Source organism: Strix aluco, chromosome 8, assembly GCF_031877795.1.
Source record: "Strix aluco isolate bStrAlu1 chromosome 8, bStrAlu1.hap1, whole genome shotgun sequence".
NCBI classification, from domain to species: domain Eukaryota; kingdom Metazoa; phylum Chordata; class Aves; order Strigiformes; family Strigidae; genus Strix; species Strix aluco.
This window is the reverse complement of record NC_133938.1, coordinates 7769302-7782340: the sequence shown is the minus strand read 5'-3', so window position 1 is coordinate 7782340 and position 13039 is coordinate 7769302.

Sequence of the window (13039 nt, the reverse complement as noted above, 5' to 3'; positions counted from 1 at the left end):
CAGCTCATAAACTTCCAGTTTCCAAAACCAATCCATATTGTTTCAGAATCCAAAAATCCAGTTTTCCCTCACGTATTCCTGAGAACCTTCCACTTCCTCTGCAGCTGCCACAGTGCAACTGTGGACAACACACTTCTGTACTCACAACACACAAATTTGCTGTGGAGAAAGGCCTTTAGACTTTCCAGTGGGTCCTCAGGCAGCCTAAAGCAATGAAATGTTCTATCAGATTTGTTTGTCTTGGCAAGGAAGAGAGCAACCTTGTTCTTGAAAAATCTACATTTAGTTCCTCATCTATAAACAATTTTCATCAGTTCTTCCATCTGCAGGCTATGTCTTTGTTTGGCAAACAATTTGCAGTGTTTCTTGTTACACATGTCAAATTGTTTCTGTTCTGCATGAGCTATGATGACTTAAAGGACTGAAGTTTCATGTGGTGGAAGGAGTTTGTTCCCTCTGAATGCAGTGGTACCCTTAATGCCTTGGGTTGGTCCATGATTTCCTTGCAGTTCTCATAGTCTGTGACTGCAGAAAACAGGAACAATTAGGCAAAGCAAAACTGCTTGCCAATACGCAGTCTAGCTAATGTCCTTTTACCTTCTGGAATGGTTTAAAACAGGATGCAAAATATTCTTCCAAAAATACACAAAATCCTTTATATCCTTTTTCCTATAAAGCTATGCCAAAAGCCCTGGGAAAGTATTTTGACTCTTCAGCTAACATGCTCAAAAGAAAAGTGGGAGACTGGCAAAAGAACACAATATAATTATGACAATGCTGGGATTCAGATTAATATCATGAAAAGCAAACACCTTTCATACCACTCCTAGCTCTCACATATCTGTGCTGAAGTGAGATTAAAATTCAGATGCTAGGAAGCAGAGCAGCTCTTCCCAAAACAATACTAGATTGGCCCAGGTGGCCACAACCTGCACGATTTTTCATAGACTGACTTTCAAAGTGCCTCATAGCTGCCTCTCAGTCTCAGAGATGTTGAATATCTTGCTCAGCTTTTTCCAATGCAGACCAGATGTTGTATTGTGATAATTCTCTCATGGGCCTTTTCCATTTTGACTCTCCATCAGCTACAGATCCAAAGAGACATTACTTGAAAAACAGGAACCATAAAAGAGCCAGGAACATATAAATTAAAACATAAGCATTAATTTGTTTTCCAAGATACAGATGTCTTCTGTCAGTTCAAGCCTTGATCTCTCCACCAGTTAAAGGCAACAGTTGTTCTGTGGAGGCATGCACTGGAAATTAGCCAACTGGCATTAACTTTTGGTTCTGATTGAACTGGGGAAAATTTGAAACAGAAACACAGAATTAAAAGTTGTGACAGTAACTAATGGCTGGTGCCATTTTAAAATGTTCACGACATTAATACCAGAAAAATACCATAGGAACAGTAGAATTATTGAATGTTTTGGACAAGGTTCAGAAGAGTTTCAAGTTGTCTTTGGTGATGGCAGGGGCCTTTCCTTCTTCTTACCTTGCTGATCTGTTTATCCACAGGGACCAGGATCCATCTCTGGGGAAGCGGGTCCTACGGCGGTGACTAATAAAAGTGGCAGTGGGGTTACGGCAATGTGGCACCACCACAGCTCCAGAGAAAGGGACAGGGCTGGAAGACGAAGAGACACAAGGCATGGACAGTACAGGTGCATGATACCACAGATATGAAAATGTAAGTAATGAACTGTATACTTTAAATACTTTAAATATTCTGGTAAAATACTACAGTAACATCAATATTGTTCTTTTAATAGTTTTTGCAGCACTGTTTCCTTGCAGAAGTTAATGGCCAAGACAAAACACTGTCTGGTCAATAAAACTTGAAATTTGGTATGAAGGATTGGCTCTGGTGAGTTTATAAGGAGGTAGAGCAAAAGCTTTCCTACTAGTGATTAAAAAGAAGAATCTGCTTGAAGCATAAGCCACCTAGCCACAAAAACCTACACTGCTGAAAATCAAACAGAAAGTACTATGCTAAAATTACATACCAAAGTTCAAATTCAAATGTCATTATGGAGACAAAGATTTAAGAGAAGACTTTCATTTATTATGAACACAAGTGCTCAGAGTTCAACTGCATATATTTAATCTTGTAGTAACATAATACATCAAGCCTTGTTTTCAAATAGCCATTGAAAATATTTCTTTTTAAATGTTAAATCACTTGATATCAGTATTATTACATCTCTTAACTTTTTTATATCAATAAAAATTTAATATGCAGATTTAAAATAGTAGAAAGGCTAGAGACAACCAAAGAAAACATTTACAAAAATGTGCATAATAAAGACATAAGGATGAAGATTTACTTTTTTAACATGACCTACATGTGCACTAATTTTTTATCTTTAAAAAATAGCAATTCACAAGTTACACCTCTTCATTCCTTTTCGAATCAGTTTTATACACCTACACAACTCTTCTGCCAGTGGATTACTGCAAGTTTACACTTAAACTTTGAGATTCCAGACCTGCTGTATTTCCTTGATACAATCTATTAGTACGAGAGATTCATATTGCTCTGCAACTTTTAGCAATTAACCCTCTGTTTATGATACACTGCAACTGAACATTTTATCGTACCTATTAGCTGGGGAATGTATAACAGATTACTCTTCAGTGTCTTGATGTCATCAGTTTTCTTCCTTCTCATATGGGCATATACAAGCAATTATAATTTCTAATAAAATCTAATCTAAAAAGAATCACTGAATGATTGCCCTTGTCTTATACTCCTCCAGACCTGCTTTCATGAATACTGGCTTTTTCTAGATCCTTCTGCTCAGAATAAGGAAATGGTCTGTCCTTATGTGTCCTGTTTAACATCTTTGTTGGTGACATGGACAGTGGGATCGAGTGCACCCTCAGCAAGTTCACCAATGACACCGAGCTGTGTGGTGCGGTCGACAGGCTGGAGGGAAGGGATGGCATCCAGAGGGACCTGGACAGGCCGGAGAGGTGGGCACGGGCAAACCTCATGAAGTTCAACAAGGCCAAGTGCAAGGTCCTGCCCATGGGTTGGGGCAATCCCAAGCACAAATACAGGCTGGGCAATGAGCAGATTGAGAGCAGCCCTGAGGAGAAGAACTTGGAGGTATTGGTGGATGGAAAACTATGAGCCAGCAATGTGCGCTCACAGCCCAGAAAGCCAACCATGTCCTGGGCTGCATCAAGAGCAGTGTGGCCAGCAGGTCCAGGGAGGGGATTCTCCCCCTCTACTCTGCTCTCGTGAGACCCCCCCTGCAGTGCTGTGTCCAGCTGTGGGGCACCAACATCAGAAGGACACGGACCTGCTCGAGCGGGTCCAGAGGAGGCCACAAAGATGATCAGGGGGCTGGAGCACCTCCCCTGTGAGGAGAGGCTGAGAGAGTTGGGGGTGTTCAGCTGGAGAAGAGAAGGCTCCAGGGAGACCTTAGAGTGGCCTCCCAGTACTTAAAAGGGCTACAGGAAAGATGGGGAGGGACTCTTGATCAGGGGGTGTAGGGATGGGATGAGGGGTGACAGTTTTAAACTGAAAGAGGGTAGATTTAGATTAGATAGAAGGAAGTTGTTCTTTCCTGTGAAGGTGGTGAGACACTGGCACACAGGTTGCCCAGAGAAGCTGTGGCTGCCCCCTCCCTGGAAGGGTTCAAGGCCAGGTTGGACAGGGCTTTGGGCAACCTGGGCTAGTGGAAGGTGTCCCTGCCCATGGCAGGGGGGTTGGGACTAGATGATACTTTAACGTCCCTTCCAACCCAAACCATTCTATGATTCTGTGATTTATACCAGGAGTTCTCTGCACTGCAATGAATTTACTTGGTGGAGCAGGGATTCTGAGCAATCATTAATCCCTCCCAGGAAATTCTTGCTTTCCAATACCCTTTTATTACAAGCTTTACATAATCATTTTCTTTTCCTAGACTACAGCTTCTTCTCTAGATTTCACACCATACTAATATCTGCCTGTACTCCTCTTGTTGAATTGTTCATGCTTCATTATTTAAGTGCAGGGAATTCTAAGTAGCTGTTCCCACTTCATATGCTCTTCCCTTGAGGGGTGAACTAGCATCTGCTGTTCCCTGTCTCCTGAGGAAGAAACACCTTCCACAGAAAAGAGCCACAAAGCTCCTTTCATAGCTTCAACTCACACTAAGAAAGATTTTTATTTTTATTGCACATGCTGGTTCCAGCAGAATTTGCTCTTAGGTAAAAATTTTAGTCCTGTATATTGCTATTCTTAATATTCCCTTCCTTAAAGGAGCAGACTGAAGTAAAAATTGAGAATATGCTTTTTTCTTAAAGGTTTTCCCCTGGCTTAGACAATTCCTCAAAGATGCCCTTCACCAAAACCGTAGAATTCTATTTCAAAAGAGGCTTTGGATTCTATGAGAAACAAAAGGAGTCAGTCAGGAACTCCTATGCAACCACAGGCATTTCTGTGAGTTTTTTAATATGCTGGTAATGTGCATTTATAATTTTATCTGTTAATTTATTAAGAACGGTGACTTTTTCAGATCTATTTATGTTATGAGTTGTTTATGAGATTCCCAGACTACTGAAGGATGAAAATCTAAGTCTTTATCTAAAGTAAACAGTGTTTTTAAACTAAATTGTAAAGTAGCAGATGTACACTCACTTTTACAGGTAATTTTAAGTATTAAAATATATTGTACCTGACATATCTTTAAAGTGAAGATTTCACCCAGCCTCCTCTTGATAAGAACTAGGAAATTCTTTCCTGGCTTTGTGATGGTCCAGATCATGCATTTTGTCTCTTTTTTAATCACCGTGCTTAGTCAGACATCCACCTGTAAGAATAGCAACCTCTGTTCTCCTCCCAGCAAAGGGGCTGCTATGGCACCATATTCTCATGCCATATTCCTTTTTACTCGTCATCCCTTCCAAACAAGCCACTCCAACCAAACCTTCCTGGGTACACTACCTTCACAGAAAAAAAAAGTGGTTTCTGTTAGAGACGTAGGATGTCTTTTGAAGAGTAGATTGCATTTAAGCACATAACCGTCTCCTGCTTAAAATTCACACAGATCTAACTTGCAAATTCAGTGAAGAGCAGCTCTTTTCTACTAACGCCACTCAAAACTCCTACTGGGATAGTTCCAAAACCTTAAAGATCATATTATCATATTCATTATGTTTGTTTCTCAACAGGTGATGTAGCTCAAGACATTATTCTTTTTCCATGGAGTATAACTGTCAAATGCCAACCTAAGAAGTAAAAAATGGAGCTACAGATGTTTTAGCAAGGAGGCACTTCTGCCAAACTTTCCCTAGATGTCGCTACACTTTCTAACTACTTTATTACAGCCTTTATTATTAAATGGAAAACTATCACATAGTTTCCTAATTTCTTCATATAGAATAGAAAACTATCATATAGTAACACAATTTCTTCAGTTACAAAAAGACATTCTAATTATATGTATATATTATTTTATAGAATATATATAATATATCCTACTGATTTCATACTGAAATTAGAAAATAGCTTTTATCACAGGCTTGTTTTCATGCTCTTTTTACCTTCCTAACACTCTTCTTACCAAGTACGCTGGCTCATTGAGTCTAGAGTTCCTTGCCCTTTTCCATTACTTTGTGCTGAAACCAAGTACCTCCTTAACGATATTCCCAAAGTTTCCAGATTCAGTTTTCATACACACTTTGCTATTCTATCTTAACAATTTTTTCAAAGAATGTCCTTCTGCCCTTATATGATTTTGCCACCCAAAGACTCATTTATACTATGAAAATGCTACAGGAAACTATTCTGGGAATTCAAGGCAGGATTCAGGCTTGTTAGTGTTTTAGCTGATTAAGACTTAAAACAGAGTTCTGGGGACAGCATCCTTGTTTCATCCCTGTTTATCACCTCTCTGTAATTCACTATTTCTTACCTGTGGAAATAATCTTCAAAAAGCATATGCGATTTCTACACATGAATGAAGTTTCTGTATTATCCAGCAATATGAAGACTCTCCAGTTTATTGCAAAAACTACCAAAATATCTTCAGATTTTCTAAGTATTTCAAATCTCAGTTGTGCTGAAGTAGTCATTGATTAGTTGTCCACAAGATGGGGCTTCTACAATGGAGATCTTTGTATCCAAATTTAAGATTCTGATGCAAAAGCTATGAACGGCATCACAGATGACAGGAACACTTTCAGCCCGTACTTTCAAATTCTGGCACAGGAATGGACCTCACAAAAGGAACCCCACTCCCCATTTCTTCAGGATATCAACACACTAGCAAGTGATTTTACCTTGTCCTTAACCCTTGCATTGTGCTGGTGTACAGCTTACGAGTGAGAGGCAATACACACCATTACAATCATCCTGTGTCTTGCAGAGATTCTGTAAGGTCATCTACTTCTACACGAGCTTTTGTTGAAAAGTGCGCAGTCCAAAACACCAAATGAAGTGTATGTTGTTTTGAGACATTTTCTAAGTCAAAATGTAGCTTAATATATGAATTTCTAAAGCAGTCTACAAGTCCACTGTTAGGATGTTCTTGTTAAGATGATAACACCTCCAAAAAAAAGTTAGAGAAAGTAGCTCTACAGAGTCTGTAATTTCTATACACTTAACTGAAAGAGGGACAAGTCTGCTGTTAGAAAAACTAACTGTAGGCATGCACTTCAAAATAAATGAAAAATAATTTATTCTTAGACACAAAAATTTTGAAACATTTTTCAAAAAAATAGGAATAGTCTTACAGTACCTTTAGCTGTCTTGTTTCAGTGTGAGGGAAGTGTTTGTTTAAAGAGTATGTGATTTGTTCTGCTGAAAAAAAAAAGGGCCTCCCTCCTCTTTTGTCCTATAAGCAAGCTTAAACAACTGAGATTTTCATGTCATAGGAATCTCCACACAACTAAAACCAGGACAGACTAACTGGGATTGTACAATTACCTTCTTGTATCCCTTCCCATAGTACTAGAGAAATCAGGAATACTTAATTTATGATTATTCCCGTTTTCTGCATGATGTAGTTGTTTTCTAGATCTTTTTTGCAGGAAGCACAGTATCCCATCAGACAACAGAAGTGTTTGAGCATGCAAAAGCAAACACTGTTATAAATTTCCAGCCTGCTCTCCCTCCAAGAGGAGGGTGTGCACACAAGGACTATTCAAAAAGTAAAACTGATTCTTAAGAAGAAGGAACACTTCTAGCCAGATGGTCAAGCTAATTTCCCAAAGACTAACTCCTCCCTGGTGCCAGAGGCAGTCACTCACAATCACCTAATACTTCTTCTACAAAATCTTCAGTGGGTTCCTTCCTCACATTCTTTCTGTTCACTCTCCAGTAACTTGTCTTCTGTAATTCAGCTAGCTAAGATATCACAGACCAGAGTTTCAACAGGAAGTGCAAAATAGTACCCTTCGGAATAATAATCTGGAGACGCATAAGAAAATCTGAGTAGGCAGGATTTACACAGAGTAGGGAGTGACAGTGTGCCACAAACTGAAGTTAGTGATGTTGTATTATGAAAACAGAAGGACACTAAGTTTGATAAATGGCATTTTTGCACATACTAAATAATATTCTCTTTAGTCAACCCTGAGGTTTTAACTGGAGTACTCCGTCCAGTTTTGGATGTCACGCTTAGGGAAAAAGTGAACCAAAGAGTCTGCAGGACGGTGAAATGTATGAGACATTTACAAATCATGATCCATAGGGAAAGACTGAAACAAAGCAGCATAACAGTCTTCAGATATTTAAAATCACTGCAACAATGCAGACAGGACACATAATAAAAAGTTTGACTTATAACAGGCATTAGGAAAAATTTTGAAATTGCAAGGGATTAGAACAAAGTAACTACAGACATCATTCAGTATCCAGAAAGAGTTTCAACAGTTTTCTGTCAAGGAATGACAATGACACAGGTGATCTTGGACTGGGATAGAGTTGTATGTCAGAGGGTCACACTCCATAGGTTCTCACGAAACTTCCCATGTGTCATTTTATCGCTCTGTTATTGCAGAAGACCTATAGCTACCTACAGAAAGAAACCAGAGATTTTAGGCTACAGGAAAAATGATGAAAATCAGAAAAACAAGAAGATTTAGAAGGTGAACAAGAGGTGTTTTAAGTTGTGCAGCAGGAAGCATATTCAACTTGGACAAATGAGAAATACCCCAATTCTGTTTCAAAGAGGAACAAGCATTTTGGATACTACCTTACTGTTGCAGTGACCTGAAAGCTTTGTGAGGTACAAAAAGTCTCCAAGATAAAAGTCAAATTCAGATGAAACAACATCATGTTCAACCTCATACCCCTCATTAGCTATGGTAATATTGGCTTTTGGACCTGTACTCCAAATCTTTTCCCCACATCTTGGGCAGAATATCCCTGAACCCGCAGTGACAGTACCTGATGACTAATGAACCGGCCACTGGTGAACTCTGGATAGAGCTCATTCCTTGCGCATTCAGGAAGTATTTACACACAGCAAAAAGTGAAGAAAGACCAACACCTTAATTAAAATTTAAAATTAAATTAAAATTTATTAAAATTAAATTAAATTAAAATGTAAAAGATTAGTTAAAACATAGATTTCTGTGTACTGAATATCCACTACTTGTTGAACTCCAGCCCAGTACTCAAGTGTCCCAACGCCTGTCAGGGGGATGTGTCAGCAAGTCACACTTCCACTCAAACACAACAGTTACCCTGCAGTAACCATGACGTCTTACTACTCTGCTATTGGGAACCTCACCTCCCATTCTACTTAGCCAATTTTTCACCTACTGCCATGTTTTCTTACTGGCATCTTCTAACGATATAAAGAAGAGTGAGAATTAAAACAACACAGCAGTAATGCATCTGTTGTAAATCACCCAAGACAAAACAATATAAACCAGTCTGGAACCTTCTGGGGTTATCTGTATATAATCTACTGCAACTAAAACCATTCCTCAGACATTTGACCTAATCTGCCTTTCAAAGCCCTTAGTAAGCAAGATTCCAAGGTAATCACTTCCAGTGATAAACTACTTCTGCAGTTTGAAATAATTTCCTAATGTCTACCTTATATCTCCTACTCCAAGTCTATCACCTCTTGTCCTAGACCCACTGAACATGAAGAAAAATGTATTCCTTCTCTCTGCAGAGAAACTTTTAAAATTTTTGAAGATCATTACCACTTTTCCCAACACTTTCCTTTTCTTTAGACTAAACAACCCCAATTCTTTCAGTCTTTCAGATCATGTTTTCTAGGTCTCTGATCATTCTTGAAGTTGAGACTATAGTAATATGTGTACACTGAGAAAGGAAAATTGACTCCTATACAAAATTCACCATGAAGCTGGGTGACAAAGGGTTTGTTTGAAGAGGTTACTTTTGTATGATGACTGTCTGCTTTGCTGTTTTTTTTAATGTCAAAATACATGTTCTTTTTCTTTTTTGTGACATGCAGTGTAGGCACCCCAGTGCATGGAGTAGGTAGGCATGACACTCCTCAGTAATAAAACATTTTGTATCTGGGGAAAACAGTGCTTATGGAAGGCAACTTATTTATGCCAGTAATGGAAAACATATCCTTACCAAGATAGTATCTTCAGGATAAATTGATATAAGTGGTATTTGTGATACCAGGATAATTTAAGCAGAATTTTTAAAAAAGTAATTTTTAGAAACATGAGCAAAATGCTGCATCACAAAGTGCATTTCAGGGAAATTTATTAGTTCCATAATTGTTTTCTAGTGCTGTATTCACTCTCTTTTGGAAAACAATATATAATTGTAATATATACTGAGAAATGTCTACGGTTCAGCTAAAATCAACAAAACTAAAAATAATCATGTGCATTTTAGAAGATGCTATGGTCTTTATAACCAGATAAATTAACTCAGTCATTCCCATAATCAGATTCACATATATAATAGAAGAATGTAATTTACTTCCATTCTCCAGAGGTATACAAGGCCTTTTTTTCCAGAAAAAGGTCTTAAAACTGTAATGTGCCTTACTCAACAACATCACCTGAGCAAACAGCACTCCCTCTGAACATATGGGTACAATGGCATGGAAAGATTGCACTCAGAAGTTAACTGTGCTTCTGTATATGAATTGAGAAAACAATCTTATCCAGAAGAAAGATAAAACATAATAGGAGATGATAAGTGCTAGGAAAATAAGCATGATGGAAGAAAAGGAAGTGAAAAAACTTTTCCATGCTGAGGACAGAAAAGGTCTTTCAAAAACTTTTGTTGAGCATGACACGTAAGACATACCCAAAATGTTGTCCAACAATAACATGACCATGGATCATGTAAAATGAAGTCACCAAAGGATCTTTCAGGCAACTTATAACGTAAATTTTGCAGAGAAACTATTAACAAGAAAGATTTTTCACGTCCTCAGTGGTTTTTAGAGTTTTAACTCAAAAAGAAAGGGATTTTTCAGTAAGATAGCTCATCACCTCTGGCTAGCTCATATAAGCCTTAAGAATACAGCATTATGTAGCTTGTCTCCTCTCACATAAAAACCCTCCAAAATAAAACAATCCATTGTTTGCACCCTTTAAAAACACTTTTCATGAATTACCACTTTGTTTTTAAAACTACATTTCACTTCGAAGATGCTAACTGGCAAAAAGTGGTTAGAACAGACCTGTGTATGACATTTTGTATCGAGACTTACCAGAACATTAATCCTATACACTGGCAAATTTCAGACTACCCCATTTCCATTCTGACAACAGATTATAGCCAATTGTTTAAATGTTTACAGGGAAGAAAAAGTTTCATTGACTTAGGTTGCCAGTTCTGTACTGATATTAATCTGATATAAATTTTTGTATTTGCATTAATCTTTTCTACCAGTAGTATCTATGCAGCCCTAAAACACTACATGGCTCTTTCTTTCATCTATAGGATCATTTTAAGGCTCTAGAAAATCCAGTCTGATAATTACTTGTTCCCCAAACTCAGTGGGGGAAGCGAAAAACAGAGAGAACTGAAGTAATTGGTTAAACTGTCCTATGGTTCCACTGGAACAGAAAAACTGTACTTGTAAATCACATCTTCTCAGAAAAAAAAAAGAAACCATATAAAACTTACTGTGAGCCTCTGAATCTGTATGGAACAAGGATCTCCAACAGCATGAACAGCTCATAAACAGGGGCCTGCTTTGTTTTGGTCTATCCTTTATTTGGTCCATAGTCACCTCTACAGTTCTGCATGGGCAAGGATCACCTCTGTGTCTATTTCCACAAAAGCAGATCCTTCTAAGCAGCCTCTGTACTTAAAAATATTATCTACAAAAAGCAGGTACAGTGAAGTTCAATTTTCTGCAACTTAATACTAAGGAATGGTGAAAACTGCTTGCGTTCTCTGGACAAAATACTCCCATCAAATGGTTACTGAGCAATAAGGACAACCAACCTCTACCTTGACAAGTTCTTCAGCTGCTTTCTTGTCCCCAAACTGGAAAAAATGTGGTAGCAAAAGGAGTAGCCTCACAGTCACACCACAGCATATGCAGGGATATTAAAAGACAACGTCTGTGCATTTGTGAACTCAAGAATTTTTCCATTCTCTGTCTCCTGGACCGCTATACAAGTTTTAAGCTGGTGGTGCAAAGCCATTATTAACCACCTACCTGACATAACAGGAGTGAATGGCTTAGAAAAACAAGTGGCTTAAACCATTCCTACTTTGAAGAACTCAGCAATGACTGGTAACAGCTCTTCCTTGTTCAGAGCTCTCAGGAGTGCGGAGCCTGCCATGTTGCAAAGCCAAATGTGAACTGCTGCTTCCTCTTTGGTCCCTATGAGTCCACCATGAAAAGCAGATCCTTTCCTGGCATTTGACAAGTCTCCATCTTTTAAACGGAGCCCAGATTTGGAGCATCCTGAACCTATTATGGGACAATTTTAACTGGGCTTAGTTATTCCTTTTGGAGATCTGCCTCAAGGTCAATAAATGCAACATCTATACTGTAGGACCCCAGAGTATATCCCAGTTGTGTATCAGGATGAGACTAGAGACCCACATTTGCACGCTGGTTTCTGAAGAAAGGAAATCTTGGCATGCCAGCCAGTGGGGAGGCACCACATGCTCCCACAGGACCTCCACACTGTACAGGATCAGGACTGCAAGGCACAGTGCGGCACATGCCTGTGGTCTACGCTGAGCTACACCAACGACACAGGCTGAAGCTCCACAGAGAGAATAAACCATGAAATGACAGCTGAATAAAGAAGTCTTTCTAGTTGCCAGTAACTTGTTCCTGATGTTGCCACTGCACAACTGAAAATACCAGTAACAGAGCTGGAGCCTCACCACAAGGTTCTCACAGCAGACAGCTCTGACATTGCTTTAACCTTGAAATCATGACTGGGTGAGGCAGTGGTTCGCTGGATCCTCTCCAATGATTGCTTGCCTAATTCTTCTATTAAACCAAGTCAACATACTCATAGGATAAACACCCAAATGACCAAGTAATGACTGTTGAGTCATTATTATTTACAGTACTCCATTGCAAAGCCATGAGCCCACGAGCAATGCTCGCAATTCATGAACCATTTTTATTCTCAATTTCTCAGAAAAGCCTAAAACTGTGTTTGGACCCCGTAAATGCCAGTAATAACTGTTCTATTGCTACAGATTTTACACTGGGGCTGTTTAGGTTATCACTGATAAGCAGCAAACCAACACTCCTAAACAGTAATGAAATGAAATCTTCAAGGAAGAACTTAACACAATAGTCAGCAAAAAGTCAGTTCCCAGGCTGAGGTCCATCACAGGACCTCTCAAATGCTTGAGTAAAGGTTTTAGAGCCAAATACATCATTATGGACAACTGGTTGGTAGATACTTTGACCCAAGATGGAAGCTCTAGTGCAAACCAGTACTGACATGGATCAGCAGAGAAGTTTGCAGTAAACACTGGCCACGCTGTAGTGCATTACAGACTGTATTTTCTAGCTGTTCTCACCTGCACCGAATTTGCTCCACTTTAAAAGAACACTGTAACAAAAAATGGATTTTTAAATATATTCCATAGTCTGAATATGAAAGC